At 41.8% G+C, this 16,971-nt stretch overlaps 1 protein-coding gene across 3 annotated transcripts in view; it reads left to right on the top strand.

The window, feature by feature from the left end:
- Positions 1-16,971, top strand: part of ZNRF3 (zinc and ring finger 3) — a 106,550-nt gene that overhangs the window by 27,064 nt on the left and 62,515 nt on the right. The window contains exon 1 of one of the 3 annotated variants that reach the window (XM_069794476.1): positions 8,856-9,073. The exons of the other annotated variants lie outside the window; for them this stretch is intronic. The gene's annotated coding sequence lies outside the window, so the exon portion shown is untranslated. Of the gene's footprint in view, positions 1-8,855; positions 9,074-16,971 lie in introns of those variants that run through there. 3 annotated transcript variants of the gene reach the window in all.

Below are 16,971 nucleotides of genomic sequence, written 5' to 3'. Positions count from 1 at the left end.
TCTTGGACAGGAATGGGTGCTACTGCCTTTCCCAAAACCGTGCAGGCAAAGCAGATATTATCAGCGCTGGCCCTGGGGCATAAAATGGAAAGATCAAAGCACATGGCAGCAGCACACAGACGCCCTTCAAAGCCTGAGTAAGGCAGGATTGATAGAGAAAAGGAGAATGCTCTTGCTGATGTAATCACAGCCTGTGAGACAGGTTGGGGTTTTTTTCTTTTTCTTAATTTAAACAAAGACACAAAGACAGTCCTTGTTTGTTTAGAGAGGTGAAGCGTGTGCCAGAGAGATAGAGCAGGGATACCGGAGTGTATAGAAGGTTTTCATGGATAGCATGGAGCTCAAGCATTTTGAAGTAACTGCAAACTTGCAGTTTTCCTTATTTTACTTTGCACAACTTCTGCATGTGGTATTCTCTCACTTGTGGTGTCCATGTGGGATGAAGTAGGAAAATGGCAAAGGAAGGAATGCTTGTTTTCAGGCTGCCTTCCTTATTAAAATGGAAACTATTTTGTTTTCTCTTGAGAACTCCAGTTAAAAATTTCTGGGATTTGTATGAAAAGAAGTTGAGCACAGGCAAGGTGGAGTTAGAAGGGAAGTGATAAGCCTTATCCATTGTCAAGAAGCGCAGGCTTGTTTAGGCACAAACTGTGAATGGGAAAGAAACAGTTGTTCTCCCCCTTTGGAAAGGAGGAAGGAGAGGTGTGACTTTCCTGGAACAGATGTGCAAGGATGGAAGAAGTTTCCAATCTTCTCCTTTACGAATCTCACTTCTCTTTATAGGCTGCAGCTGGAGAAGTGTGTTTCTGAACCTCCATTTTGATTATAAAGGTAAGGGATAGAAAACAGCTTTTTCAAAGGGAATATTTTGAAATTGTGAGCTAGAGCACAGTAGTGCAGCTTTTCCACCCAAAGGTGTATCTATACAGTGTATGGCAAATGACCTGAGCTAGTACAGTCTGATATCCAAAACCGATGTGACCTTGTGGGCATGACGCAAAGCCTGGGTGAGTATTACCAGAGAGGCAACATATAGTAGTTAATGTAGTTGCACTGATTTTGCACATGTTTGGAGCTCAGGCAGAACAAGCTTTTCTGCTTGGATGGTGAGCAAAGTCTGCATGCATGTGCTCTTGGTGTAGACGTAGGGTATGTCTGTGTGACAGAGGGCTGCCCTGCAGGAGGCAGAGCTGTGGCCATTAGTCTCTGGGAAGCTGTTAACTCCCAAACTGAAAAACGATTTCACCATTCTGCATTGTTTCACTTACTGATTGTTTTACAAGAAAGATCTAATGGGATTATCTCAGTCCCCAAATGTGTTCTAGGATGCCAGAAACCACAGTGGTTATTTCCGTCTGGCAAAATCTCTAGCTTGCCTTCCCCCATAGCCATGAGACTATTTGCAGTGCAGTTCAGGTTAGTACCCCAAATTGTGGCACTTTGAAGTCTGAAAATCTGTCATGAGGGAAAGGTGACCGCATATATTGTTAACTTTCATGCTTCGTTCTGGGGTCGAAGCTACATTTATAGTCTGCTAAATCAGTTTATTACCTTAAGAGGTCCCTGCTCAAAAGGGGATGCATCGTCTTTATTGTGGAGTATGTGGGACGATACTGGCATTCCTATGTTGTCTCATGTGGAAATCTCTCCATTTTGCTGGTCAGCATCAAAACTTCTCTCCACCCCCCTGAATCTCTCTTCTGCCACGCTCCTTCCACAGATGTGTCTGATTTGATACTTGACACTAGTAGAAAGAGCTTCAGTACACTTGAAATACTCCGAATTTGGTTTCTAGTTACGAAACCTTCAGGCACCAGGAAATTTGCACATCTTACAGAGCTCTGAGATGGGCTCTGACATGTATTTTTGTTACTGCTGCAGGCACTTTCCCCTCATGATATGGAGAGGCTAGAGAAAAATTCTGGGGTAGGAATCCTAGCAGTTACCATGACTTTCTGGGAACTTACACATCTGCTTTAAAATATTTCCTTTTTGGGAATCCCACCCAGATATGTGGGGGACAGGCTGTTCCAGTCTGTTGTAGTAGACAGCAGTTAATAAAGCAAAGGTTTCTCTACCCATAGAAAAAGATGAATTGGAGTGTTCTGCCATCGGCATGGCATCCCCATGCTTTTACTTTTGGTGAGCAAGAGAATGAAAAAAAAAGAGGTTTTAACTGATTTCCTGTATGCTCTGCTGGGTTTGTGCGGCCACTTCTGTCAGCAGTATCCATGGCCTTTTGATTCATGCAACCAAGTGAATTAACACAACTGCCATGCCAAGTTAACCAAAAAAATTCCTCTGCTCCAGTGACTCTCTGGCAGAAGCCAGTAGCAGATACTTGTGAAGGAATGCAAGATTAGAGCAAGCACATGGTGAGAATTCTGCACTACGTGCTTCCAGGCTCTACCAGCTTGTGGTTTAGAACTACCTGTAGCATCAACTAATACATGAGAGCTCTTGACGGCTTTTTCTTCCACATTTTTTTCCAGTCCATTACTTCGCCTGTAGCTTTTTTTGTCTGAATTTGAGAGAGCACAGGGAAGATCTGTTTTGATTTTGAGTGCCTTGTGAGTGTTGCTGCATGCTGTGACATTGTACTTATTTTTGGAGAGCAAAGGAGTCGGAGTTGGTATGTGTAGTGCAGGAGGTCTAGAACAACAGTTTTGTTGACATGTCTGGTAGGTACCTAGTTAAATTGCTCACTAACAGGAATGGAGGGAAGACGACTAAATCTCCAGAATTTTTCTCATTCTCTTACTGTTCAGCATAAGTTCTGTAGAGGGTTTTTTTTGAGCTGCAGGGGAAAAAACGTTGCCAGGAAGTAATTGTTCTTTCTGTCTCTTTCTAATTCTGTGCAGCAGCTGCCTCGTCTTTAGCTGCTATTAATGTTCAGAGCTCTTTGAACAAAGGAGTGTTAGGCTGATGTAACTTCTTCCTCTGTCAGACATTCCCTCTGAAGCCATCTTTTGTCTCGATGGACCTATTGTAACCATTCATATATTGATGAATGAACAGGAAGCTGATGATGATAGTGAGCAGATGAGTTTGATCTTGAACAGGTTTTACTCAGACTCCAGCTTGAGGGAGTTTATATAGGAACTGAGCTGTACCACTGTCAACTACAATGTCTGATTTGTTCATTCAAATTTTCTTTAAGTTAACTGGAAAAGATTATTCATCTAGGAGAAAATGTGCTAACTTTTTTATTGAACAACAATATTGCAGATACAAATCCAGGAATTCTGTCTGTCACCTCTTCATGCAAAGAGAAGTTTACTTGAATGGCTGTATTTTTATTTTTGGGATTGTGAGTTCTGTCATGTTTGATTAGGGGCGATGGTCTCTCATTTGTTGTCCTGTTTGTGACAAACCAAATTCAAATGCATCCTAAAGATGTGGGGGAAGATAAATTACAGTGCCTTGGGTGACAGTCATTGGTGGGGAGGAGGAAAGGGAGAACTTGCCCCAGCTCCTCCTCCGCATGCATGTTTTAAAGCATACTACTTTAGGCTGATAACAAAATGCGTCCTTACAGCCTAACATGAACGGCATTAGATGTGGTGGAGGTCTTGGCCTTTTCCTGCTGGACTGGGAGAGGGTAGCAAGAGGAGCTTATCAGCTGAAGTACCAGCAAACACGTGTCCACAGTGCACAGTATTAATTTCCAGCATAGCAAACTAGTTTATAAAGTTAGTTACTGAAAGGTGATGTGATCTTGCACAGAAAACTTTTGTTAACCTGGGTGAATGTATTAAGCAGGGAGTAATTGAATGCTAGTACTGGGCTGATGTCCCTCCAGGAAGGATGCCACATGGGTGTAAGGGGCTGACTCCTTAAAGTCAGGAAAACTTTACTCACTTGAGGCTCCTGGGCCTGAAATTACTCCCTGTTCTGGCAGTAAGAGGCAGATTTGAAGTCAATAATACATTATTTTAGTACTATAGTAGCTATGATCGTTTGAGGCACTCTGAAAAAAACAGGCAATGCTATCTTGTGATATTAGGTACTGGAAAGAAGCCAAAATATGGTAGAGGATGTTTGAGCCAGATTGTCTGTCTGAAGGCTGATGATAAATACTTTTGTCTACTATTAGCTACCTCACAGAGGCCATACATGGTATGACAGTCACCAAAGCATCCTAACCACAGCTCTTCTAACACAGCTGTTTTTTTCATGTGCCCTTTGGTGCTCACAATATATATTAGCTTTCTATAGATATATAACTAATCTATTTTCAAAATGCCTGATGAAATGAAGGGACTCTTACGTGTATTTTTAAAAGTGAGCACCAACAGTTATTTAAATATCATGGACAAAATTAGCAGTTCTGTAGCAGAGGAGTACAGAGATGTGTTTTTGAGTGTGGTTGTTCTTTTCACAATGCCTAGCCTTTTCTGTTTATTTTTGTGATCGGGCATAGGTTCCATTGACCTTGTTTTTATTTTTGCATATGTCACATTTTCTGCAGACCCTGCTCTGTGTTTATCTCTGGCTGAATGTGCCATGTAAGGACCTTGGTTAAAGGGATTCTCCCCAACAAGTCACAGCTGTATATACAGTAGGTTATGTATCAGTGCTGATCTTTGGAATGATCTTGGTTAACTGTTATGCAAGCTGGAGGCATGTACCAGGAGGAACAGAGGGATCGTAAAAGGTTTCTCAAAGCTCTGGCTAAGATTTCTTTTCCTTCTTAAGAATAAAGTGTATTCTGAAAACCTTATACTGGTAGAAGTAACACTGAAAATTTCATGAGACTGTTGCAATTACTAGGAAAGGACCAGAGAGCAAAGCAGTAGACCTTATGGGCACCATTGGGCTCCAAGAGCTTGAATGTTGTGTGCAGTTCAAGTCAGTGCATCATAAAACTGGAAAGGGAGACTACAAAAAGGAACAGGTAGATCACAAGCTGTGGATCAACCTCATCCTGTTGTGGAGTGATGCTTACTCAAAAAGGCTGAATTTTATCAGCTTGGAAAAGAGGCAACAGACAAGAAACTTTGAGTAAAGCCTGTAGAGACAGTGACTAAGGAACAATTATTGGCTATTCCTTGCAATACAAGGACTATCAGAGCATAACCAGTGAAATTCACATAAGAGCTTTAAAGTTAGCAAAAGAACATATATTTTAAAACAGTAAGTTATGTTACTTGCTGTAGGATGGTGTAAAAGCCAGAAGTATGGGTGTCATCTAAAACGGATTAGGCAAAATCATGGAGTGTAGGTGCATCGCATACAACTAAACACAATGTTCGGGGTGAAGTCTCAGCTTTAGAAGTCTTTTAATTACTTATAGCCTTAATTAAGAGGCTTTTTCAAAAGAAGAATCATTCTATCCTGTATCTATCATGCTTTTCCTATTCTCCAAAATTCTGTAGCTGGCCACTGTTGGAGATAGGATACTGTGCTGGTTGGATTTTTGGTCACACCCTGTATCACTGTTTTTATGACTTGCCCAACATTGCATAGGAACTCTGTGGCAGAGGAGGCAATCCAGTCTCTTGGGAAGCATTCAGCTGCTTTAACCACAATGCTATATTTTCTTTTCTCATAGTATCTTACCTCATTCACTGCACTGTCCAATTTCTCTAACATGTGAGGGAAATGTCCTGCAGACAGCACTCATTTGGCCCACACTGCTGAATTCTTGGAGTACAGTTTACACCATTAATTTCCCAATCAGTGAGGCATACCTCAGTGGTGAGGTGTGCCAACAGTAGATACACAGCACTAAACCCAAGCCAATAAGCTTTGCTGGACTTACTAGCATGGGCTGTATGCCAGTGCTACAGGAGTTGGTTCAAAAAAAGGAAAAAAAAAAAAAGGAAAAAAGAGGGGTGGGGTGGAAGAGCAGAAGTGAGGGGGTAGTCTGGAAAAGAAGAGAGATGAGGCAGTAGATTAGTGATGGTAGGAAGGAGGGATCTGGAAGAAGGAGGGAAAACTGTTCTTGTATCCTGAAATACAGCTCAAGTATCTAAAATTAAGGCTGAATTAGGCTACCTTAAACCTCACACTTAAAGTATGAAACATAATTTAGATAAAAATGAACATGTAGAACAGCAATGTCAGGGAAAAACGCTTAGCTAAATTTTAAATTTTTGAAACTTTAGAAGCTTTAGAACTTGTTTTTTTCCCCCACATATATAGTGTGCTGTAGTACAATAAGCATGGACATTAATATGGTGTCAGAGAACAAGCTGAGGAAAGCTGTTTTGGTTTACAGTTCTGTAAAACAGTTCAGTTTTGCAGTTCTGTATTCAAAGTGAAGTTGAGTTTTGCTCTTAGATCAGGGAATTAACCTCTTTGTAATGAAAGGGGAGTGCCTTAGGTTTCCAGAATTTCAGAAACTTTCATTGTTGTTAGTTTGACTTTAAATAATACAAAATGAATCCTCCAGGCACCAAGTGCCAAGTTTCTACAAATGCCTTTGAGAGATGGAAAAGAACGAAGGACTGATAATTTCTTGAGTGCAGAATAGCGTTCTGATTCAAGATGTCAAAGCATAGACTGTGAGCAGTGAGTGAAACTACATCAGTCAGCCTTGTATGCTGACAAAGTGTTTTGAATAGTGCGGTGGACTGAGTTGTGGAGACCAGTTTACATCCAAGTTGGTTATTTGCCATACAAAGTAAAACAAATGGAGGCTGACAGAGGGAAGAAGAATTTCACAGTGTGTTAAATGGGAATATTTGGAGTGACTATTTCAGCAATGTGCTACGTTAGAATTAAGAATAGTTTTTTTATTTTGAAGTAATTCTCCCTACTACAGAACATTCTTCAGTGGTGACTCAATGTAGAGCTAATCTCACTCAAAATGGTTGCCATTTGCCACTTGGAACAATAGGACTGAAGCCACAGGCTGCCATCAGGTGGCTGTTTTTAAGAAGGGCATTTTTTTCCCCAGAGGATTTGAGTGTTTCTTCCCATCTGATAACATAGAAGATCTCAATATTCACTAAATTCTTGTAATAAAGGACTTTGAAAACAGTGCAGTTACTCATTACTTTATCTGAAATGGAGAACCCATTGCACCAGATAATTTATTTTATGGAAAAAAAAAATTAAACCTTAATCTGTTTTCAGGAACAACTCTTTGCATATGATTTATATGTCATAATACTGGCCAGTGCTTTTTTCTTGAAGTACTCAGTTCCCCTCTGGGCAGGGGCATCTTTTCCCTATAGTGTGAATGAGGAAGTTAAGCAGCGGGAGAAAGGAATGATTTCCATACTGTCATAAAGGGAAGTGATTTCGCTGGAACAGAAATCCAGCCATCTCTATCCTCTGTTAGGGTGAGATCCAGCAAGCAGGCTAGTCTGCTCTCTCCACAGCGGCATAATGCAGCAGTGTAACACAAGTCTGCTTGTGTGCTCCTGGGTGCACCTGGACTCAGGAGCCATCAAATGAGTAGATTGGACGTAATAGAGTATGCCTGGTGTCTTCCCAAGAGCTGTGTTGCTTGTACCGGGGCTCAGAAGTGGAGTGAGTGGCTTTGATAGAATCCCGGACCTGAGGGGCTGGGGGGGATGTCAGACAAAACGGGGGAATGCATCTAATTCCTGCTGTCAGATAAGCTGAAGTACGATGAGAAAGTTGCCTTGCCTTTCAATAAAGGAGGTCATGTTCCTTTGCATACAGCCTATTCTAGAGCCTTGTCTCATGTAGTTGCAGGCTTTGGCTTCACCTGTACTTCCATTTTAAATAGGTTAGAGAGATTGTGCTGGTATCTGTTATGACATTGGACCTGACAAAAGAAGTGTATGTAAAACTAGATGTGCTGTTTGGATTTTGTCCAGTGAATGAGAGTGCAAAGCAGGGGCAGAGCGTGAAGGAGGCTGGGAAGGTAATTTCTTGAGAATTTGATGTTGAAGGAAGAGGAGACAGTCTAGAAGCAAACGGGAGGCTGTACCTGTTTGGACACCTATGCTTTCAGAGTCAGTTGGCTCCTTTCCCTCTAGAATGTCCCTAACACCTTAAAATGTTTTCACATGGGCAGAAGTCATATATTGGAAACAAATCTGTTGAAGTATACTAGGTGTCAAATTGAAAAGGGGGTCAAGTGATAGGTCTTGGAGAGAAGAGTTAAGGAAAATTGAAGCACAAAGTGGGGAAACTGGGATATGAGAAGGCATTGTGGCAGCTGGAGTTTGAAACAGAACTTATGTAAACTTTACTGGTTTGTATATTGCTCCAGGATGGCTTATAATATATAAACACAAATCTGACCAGAAGGTAAACTTTGAAAAACGATTTAAGATGGAACTCTCTATCTTCAGGTTGTAAAAAACGTCACAGCTATTTTCTTGCGTATTTTTTGCTTGCTGCTATGTAAGCTAAAGTTAAATGTAAAGAGCAGGGGAGTGCTTTGTAATTTATGATAAAATTCAATACAAGAATATGATGGTTATCTTCAAGTCACCTATTTATGAATCTAGAAAACGTAAAGGTTAAGCTTCAGAGAAATGCATGCAAAGGTAAGAAGTAAGAGGAGGTGTCCAAAGTAGTCTAACTCTGTAGCAGCACAACAAAGGAAAATTTGTAGTTAAGACCCGTAATACTCATAGCTGATTTTAGTATTTTTCTTCCTCCTATGTCGTAAGAGAGAAGTGTGAAGGGATTTGCAGTAGACTGGGTCTGAAAATGGGGCTAGGGAGTGATTTGTGGCAGAGGAGTGAGGAAAGACTGGACAGAGTATGCAGCGCAGGTAGTTTCATATCAAGACAGAGGAAAAAATAAGATTCCTTAGAAATAATGCCACATAGGGAGAGCAACTGAGAGTGGAGGAGAAGATTGGGTGCTGGAAAGTCTAGTCTGGGTGGTGAGAGGAGCAGAGGAAAGAATTTGACCTCCGTTGGGCCTGTGCTTCAGGGACATGCTACTCATTATTCCCTCCACCGAGCTGAGAGCATACCTCCGAAGCACAGTCTCAAAGAGATGGTGATTTTTTTTTCCAGAGAGTAAGTCATGCTAGGAGTGCTCACAGAAGGAAACAGAGCTGGTATACAGTGCTTCAGTTCTCAAGGAAGTTCTTCTCTGGGGTACTCAGTATGTTGAAGATGTGACAAACATCCAGGTAAGCACCACAACTCCACGTTTCGTCATCGCATTGTGTGGGATAGATGGAGGTCAGTTCTGCTGTGTGCACACGCAAACTCCTTACTCTCTGCTCTGCTCTGCTCTCAGAGATATAAAACTCTGAATAAATGTCCAGTATGTAGGATTTTCAACATGTCCTTGGTTTCAGTCTCTTAAAACCCTCTGGTGGTGATACAGACACTTTTGTACTGAATTTAAGTCTGCCGACAACAGGCTTTCTGTTTTTTAATCCGCTTTAGCACATCACTTTGAAAGACACAGAGTCAGTATTCTGGTTTAGGCCGTTTAGCGTGCCTTGCCGTAGTGGAGGGCATCAGTATTTTTGTCATATTCAAAAACTTTTGAGAGCATCTTCTGAGGCACGGGCTGAAGGAACTTCTGTTATCCAGAGGTTGTATGGTTTAAAGAATCTTGAAAGAGTCTTTATGTAAATATTGAAAGATTAGTTCACATGCTGACCTAAGAAATAGGGTACATCTTGAGAGTATGAACTATTGTTTATGTTTCAGCCTTGAAAAACTTTTTTCATCCTGACCAACAGGAATGCAGGTTTAATAGTGTATCACTGATGTGTCTTTTGCTTCCTTGGTGGTGCTTCCAGACTGACTTTCAGTCAAGGTGGTAATCAAGAACTTTCTAAATATTAAAACCTTCCTTACCGTCGACCTTTCTATTGCAACCCAGAGGATTTGTTCAGACCATATAACTGTGCTACTTGAATTTTCACTCAAGCTACCATTGTCTCCTGACATCAGCTGAAAGTTCATGCTCCAAAATGCATGCTAAAGAAGTGTCTCTGTTCATCCTTAGCAAGTGCCAGCTGCTTCCCTTCTTTGTGTGTTTTGGGGAAGATTCTAGGCATGAGGTGGGAGGTAAATACGAAATTATTTCTATCCTACTGTTACCTGATAATTCAACAGCTGTGTTTTGAAGTTCTGTTGGCTAATTAAGCCACTTATCAGGGGAGGTTGACAATCATTTTTCTAAAACAGGGTAGCCCCTAGCTTCTGGGAACTACAAAACTCAGAATTTTAATTTTTAATTTTTTGTTCATAATAGAGAGATTTTGATTCATCTTTGCTTTCTGATTTCACTTAATCTGTTAGATTTCACTGCTTGCATTTGCAGCTTCTTTTCCTGTATTTGAGGACTAGGAGTTTAATTTTTGCATGCAATCATCATGTGTTCATTTAATACAAAGAGCTGAAGTTCTGAGAAAGAATTCTGAGAACCGGAATCTGTGGTTGTCTGTACATTGGCTTCTCATTTTTTTATGCAAATGTTGCAGGTAGCTAGGAGTCTGTGTTATTATCTTGTACTTTCTCTGAGAAAAATGGTACATACTTTGTTGGTTAATATTTGCAGACAGTTTTTATTGTGGGACAGTCTCCCAGGCTCCAGCTGTGAAGATGTATTTATATTTTGTGTGGGAAATAAAGAAACTACAGCTGGTTGTGCATTATCTGCTGTACCTTTTCCATCTCTGTTCTGTGTGTAGTCACTGAGCCAGTTTTAATTTTGAACTGAGCAGAAAGTTGATCCTTGGTGCTGCCTTCTGCGTACTGCTACAGAGATTCTGCAGGATGTATCTTGATGAGTTTAAACAGTAGTTCAAGTATCTGAAGTGCCAAAATGGGTGGAGAGAAGGATTAAAGTATCATAACCCTTCTCTGTTGTGCTTTCCCTGTTACAAAGTGCAAAGCTACCCATTTTATATTGCTGGCTAGAGCAGCTCCAGCACTACCCTCCATCTCTGAATTTCATTGCAGCCCCAGGGGAAGCTGCACCTCTGTGGCTCTGTCACAGCTGCTGGACTTTGATGGGGACATGCCTTCGCTCTTTCCAGTGGCCTCCCTTGGCAACCAGCCCTTTGAAGATGACCTCTTGCTGTTTGCCTGTTGTCTCTCTTGTGTTGGATTATAGATGAGAGGCTGGCATGAGGGGAGGGGGATGGGGTGGATTGTCGTGCGTTTTAAGCCTCATTTCTTTTTGCGTTCTCAACTTTTTTTTTACTCTGTGGCTTTTACCTCTCTATATGGATAAAATGTTGTCTTGCATATGGAAAATGGTTTCTGGCAGAAATGCACAGTTTCTGCTTGGCATTTGTATATAGGACAAAGGAAGTTTGATTAGTTTTGTGGTGAGGACATTGCATTCTTCCTGTAACAATCTACTTGCATTAGTTCCCTTCCCCCATCCCTCTTTTTAAGGACAATATTGTTCTTAGTTATAGGGCAGCCTTTCTCTGTGTGCATGTTCTGTGTTCCTCTTCCCTCCCTCTGGCCCCAGTGAACGCACCCTCTTGGAGACAGCACAAAATATATCATCTTGTTAACAAAGGCTATGGTGTGAAATGGAAAGGGACACGCTAGAGCCCTGTGGCTAGGCTGCATTTTGTGCGGACACTGACTACTTTTGGAAATCCAAATGCAACCAGGCTTTGCTAAATACTGACAAGATCCTTCATGAGAGTCTTATAGTGAAACAGTAGCTGCAGGGTAAGAAGTAAGGTATTATCAGAGATCAAACAAAGCATAGGAATAAATGTCCAATTTTCACTACAGTGAAAGGTGAACAGTTGAGGTGTTTTAGTACAGAGCATTGTAAATAACAGTGTTTACACACTTTTACAAATTTTGCCATCTCCTGTCTCACTTTTTTTCTCAATGATGAAATCACATTAGTCAACCTGTGTCAGCACTCAATCTGTCTGAGGTTTCTTCAGGCTTTATTAAAGTTTGGGTGTGGAGACGAGAATAGCAGTTGACATTGCTGTTGAATATTGATGAATAAAGTCAGGAGTTACACATGTTACCAGGTATTTTACAGCAAATATGAAGAAAATAACTTGGATGTGCCTGTGTATGCAGCTGGAATGCCTCAGTGCAGCATAGCATGCAAAATTAGAAGAATAGGATGTGGGAGGTATCTGTGATCTCTGCATGTAACTAGTTCATCCTTATCTGGAATATTGCTTTTTAATTGGATCTCCTAGTATTATCTTCTCTTTGGAAAACAACCAGGAAACCCAGCCTCTCTCCTTTCACCCCAGCTAGAAACAGTAAACAAAGACATAAGCTAGTAAAAGTAATAGATTATTCCCTTGGAAATAAGAGGCTTCATGGAACAGGAGCAGGGATAAAATTGTGTTCCCTCTGCTACTTCAATAAAGGAAATCCAATATTGATATGTCTTTTCAGTACCTACCTTCTTCAAGTAATTTCGTTATTCTTATGCAACCTGAGCAAAAGGTAGGCCATGCAGATTATAACTCTGTGCCTTGTATTCTAGGAGCTACTAATGTGGGTGGTGTAGTCTGATCCATTTTGGCAATTGCTGTATACCTAAGTTTTCCTCTGAAGTAAAAGTATGATATTTACTGGATTTCATTTTGTAGTCTTCCTTCAGCCCGTGCAAGAACATTTCCCTACTCCTCCTTGTGTGGGCAAGTTTACTATAGCTACATCTGTTGCATCAGGACTGATAATTTGTCTTCCTGTCAGGACGGATGCACTTGGACTTTGTGTAGCAGATAGTGTAACTTGGGTCTCGAGTGTGAAGCGTGTAGTAAGGGAGATTGTGGTGCTTTTCCAAGTGTTTTGACCAGGATATAGATTGATATGCAGAAGGATTTTGCTTCTGGGCAGGCAGTTAGAATGTGCAGATGAATAACTAAATAATGTTGGAGTTTAACTAATGGGTTTTTTGACTGAAGCAAAATGAAACTAACCAGCAGGCTTGCTGTGGAAAAGCCAGGACTGCCTGAACAAGCATGTTTAGCTTTAGCCTCTCGCCACATGGAGAGACTGGAAAAGAAGAGAGAAGGAAAGAAGTGATTGTGCAGACTGAAGTATTTATTGAGGTGCTTTGCAGCGTAAGCAATCCCCTACGTTCTGTTTTAGAGGAAAATTATGGCTGTGTTCTGGCTTTGTAGACAGTACCATAATCAAAATGGAATTTGTGTAACAACCTTTGCACTAGTGCATTTTCACTACATACACATGGAGTGTTCCTCTGGAGCAGTCTCTTCACTGCTAAAATGTAGACTTTGAAGCAGGTCTCCTTGTATGAATGACACTTAAACTGCTGCTGTAAATATAATGAACTATTAACAACTAGTGAAACTGCACACCCTTTTGTTCCAGTTACCTTTCTAGTCCATAGATGAGCTGAAAACCTCTCTGGAACCAAAACAACTGTAGCTTCTAAAGAAATTCTTAGCACCTTTAGATCAAATCATCATGTATATATTCCACAAGTTCTTTGCCTTTGTGGCAACTAACCTGCCTTATTCCACATGTCTGGAGAACATGCAATTCTTGGAGCGGACTTCAGTGTTTACCTCTGTTGGCACATATCACCAGAAACAGAAGTCATGGAAGATAGGATTGCTGGATAATGCAAGATTTCACCACCAAACAGTGCAGATCACAAATGGATAAGAAAATACAAAACATTTTTCCTTTTAGGTTTTATCCCACCAAACTGCCCATTTGATCTTTCCCTATTCCCCCGAAGTCTGGTTGGCAAAAGTGGTAGACTGAAATTTCACACAAATGGTTTTCCTTCATTTCCTAGTATAACTTGTCTCTTTTAAGCGAACTGATTTTTGTCTAGGCATAGAATGGTTTGGTTTGGAAGGGACCTTAAAGATCATCTAGTTCCAACCCCCCTGCCATGGGCAGGGACACCTTCCACTAGACCAGGCTGCTCAAAGTCCCATCCAACCTGGCCTTGAACACTTCCAGGGAAGGGGCATCCACAACTTCTCTGGGCAACCTGTTCCAGTGAAGAACTTCTTCCTTACAGCTAATCTAAATCTACCCTCTTTCAGTTTAAAGCCGTTACCCCTTGTCCTATCACTACATGCCCTTGTAAAAAGTCCCTCTCCGGCTTTCCTGTAGGCCCCCTTTAAGTACTGGAAGGCTGCTGTAAGGTCTGCCTGGAGCCTTCTCTTCTCCAGGCTGAACAACCCCAACTCTCTCAGCCTGTCTTCATGGGAGAGGTGCTCCAGCCCCCCGAGCATCTTTGTGGCCCTCCTCTGGACCAGCTTGCTCAGGTGCACGTCCTTCTTATGCTGGGGGCCCCAGAGCTGGATGCAGTACTGCAGGTGGGGTCTCACGAGAGAGGAGTAGAGGGGGAGAATCACCTCCCTTGACACACTTCTCTTGATGCAGCCCAGGATGCGATTGTCTTTCTGGGCTGCAAACACACATTGCCAGGTCATAGTCTGTTTTTCATCCACCAGTACCCCCAAGTCTTCTCCGCAGGGCTGCTCTCAATCCACTCATCACCCAGTCTGTATCCATGTTTGGGATTGCTGTGACCCATGTGCAGGACCTTGCGTTTGGCCCTGTTGAACTTCATGAGGTTTGCACGGGCCCACCTCTCTAGCCTGTCCAGGTCCCTCTGGATGGCACCCCTTCCCTCCAGTGTATTGACCACACCACACAGCTTGGTGTCATCGGCAAACTCGCTGAGGGTGCACTCAATCCCACTGTCCATGTCGCCGACAAAGGTTTTAAATAATACTGATCCCATAATGGACCCCTGAGGGACACCACTTGTTGTTGGTCTCCGCTCGGACGTCGAGCCATTGACCGCAACTCTTTGAGTGTGACCATCCAGCCAATTCCTTATCCACCGAGTGGTCTACCCGTGAAATCCATCTCTCTCTCCATTTTGGAGAGAAGGATGCTGGACACTATCAAATGCTTTGTACAAGTCCAGGTAGATGACCTCAGTCGTATATAGTAGTTCTGCAAGTTCTGTTGTATGCATGTTATTTTGATGGATGGTGTTTATTGAGGTTACTTTGTTTCTTTCTTTAAAACTTAAAGGATGCCTCGGAAGTAATTTTTAACTCATCTTTCTTTCTGTTCTTCTTCCCTACCCTTCTCCATTCATCTAGCTCAGTTCCCCACAACTCAGTGCAAGCAAACCAACTATGCTTATTAGCAGCTTACTGCAAAATACACAGAAAAATATCTTCTTTTGCCAGGGTCCTAGAGGTAGTCAGCTCTTAAACTCCATGTAGCATCAAGAACTTCCTGGAAAGCCAGGGTCTAGACCAGATTATGTGTCAGAAAAATGAACTGTACTGAGTTTGGAAATCGGTCACAAATCAGTCTTTGCATATAAAGAACAGTTACTGTTGGTCTGGAGACTTACAGTACTGTGAAATTTTGGGTCAGCATGAGATCTGTCAATTTGCTTGCTAAGCGTTCTTGCTAAAATACAATCTGCAAATGAGTAGCTCAGATTTTTCACAGAGCTGTGTGCTTTTGTAAAATAAAATACTACATTCTCTGCTGCGCACATATGTATGTGTTGTCTTTTAATTCCCTCCTAACACTCTTGGAATTTTCAGCCCAGCCAAATTAATTCGTTTTCTAAGTGCGCATCGTGTGTGCTTTTGGCAAGGGAATGGAAATGGAATTTCTTTTAGGGTTCCTTATATTCCTTATATGAACAGTTTCAATCAACTGTGGGTTTTTCGGCTGTTGAATAGTTAACACACATTCTTTCTGGGGCCCAAACATACCCTGGGGTTGAACAAATAGACCCCATTATGTTGTACAATGTTTGTCAGGGTCTCTTCATACTTCCTACTCCATATGAGGCCTTTAACATATGCCAAGGAGATTATATGGCACTGACCTGATACTTGCAGTTTCAAGTCCCCACTTGAGTGCTGTGGGACAAATGTAGTTGTTCATGAGATGTAGGGGAGTCCTGTTTTTCCCAGACAGTTATTATGTCTAAAGTTCTGGCCATTAGTGTGTTTTTGGGGCCTGTCTTGTTCTATATAGGGCCAGAACTCTTTTGTTTTACTATATAGCTACTGGCAGCCTTCTTCTGCCAAAGTAATCTACGAAGGTATCACTTTACTCCTAATTTTCCCTCCAGTTTCCCCCATCCTTAGTGGCATTGTGCCTGCATCTTTTGCCAGCATCTTTCCACCCATTTAAAGAGGAAGAAAACACAACTATAAACATGACTTTGTTCCCCTTTGCTCTGTCAATACTGTGGTAAGAGAATTCAGTGTAATCAAAGCATTTAAATTCTTGAGAGAAGAAATCTGCCCTCAAATTATCTCGGGTATGCACATCTTTTCATGGAGTTTTGCTTTTGAGACCCTTTGAAGGAAGGAGAGGCCAGCTTTCTGTTTGAATGGGCTAGAAGCTTCCCTTGCAAAGTGTTTGCAATAATTAGTGTCCAGCTTCTTTGTTGAAGTAGATCGCTCAGCTGCATAGCATGGGCAGTACACTTGATCTCTGCCTGTGCAGTAAATCTGATGCAGATGTGCTGAATTTACAGTTTTGTACACATCTGTTACCGTGCATGTGCTGTGGGTATCTGTAGGATCTCTCTGACTTGGGGCAATCCTAGCAGGAGGATGTCTGAGAGCAGGCTGCTACTGCCAGGTATGTCTTTCAGCTGGCAGTTTTCTTCCTCTCCTGAGGGATTTGAAGCTGGGCCATGGCACAGTTGAATTGCTCACAAGCACTTCACATAACTCTGTGAGTCACAGGTTGGGTATCCCTGTGTCAAAGGAGTAAAGGAATGATGCTGCTTCTTGCTTCAGGTGATGAGTGAGCTGATCAACCAGATCAGCACCAAGGTCTGGTTCCCTAGTTAACAGAATCTACTCTGGCTGCTCTTCAAAGTTTACTGCTCCTTTTCACAGGATCTGGTGGACTGTATGTAGCACTGGCCTGTCTGCATTGTAGAATATTACTGCCCTTTTCTGCATGGTGGATGTGTTCAACTGCATATCTCTGTTTTTACATTTAATTGCAGCATAGACTGGATTTCTCATCATCCCTTTTGGCATACTTCCTGGAGTAAAAAGGACTGCGAGAGGATTTCAGG

This window comes from Haliaeetus albicilla, chromosome 10, assembly GCF_947461875.1.
Source record: "Haliaeetus albicilla chromosome 10, bHalAlb1.1, whole genome shotgun sequence".
Classification (NCBI taxonomy): Eukaryota; Metazoa; Chordata; class Aves; order Accipitriformes; family Accipitridae; genus Haliaeetus; species Haliaeetus albicilla.
The sequence above is the reverse complement of the archived record's forward strand: the minus strand, read 5'-3'. Positions and strand labels throughout refer to the sequence as shown.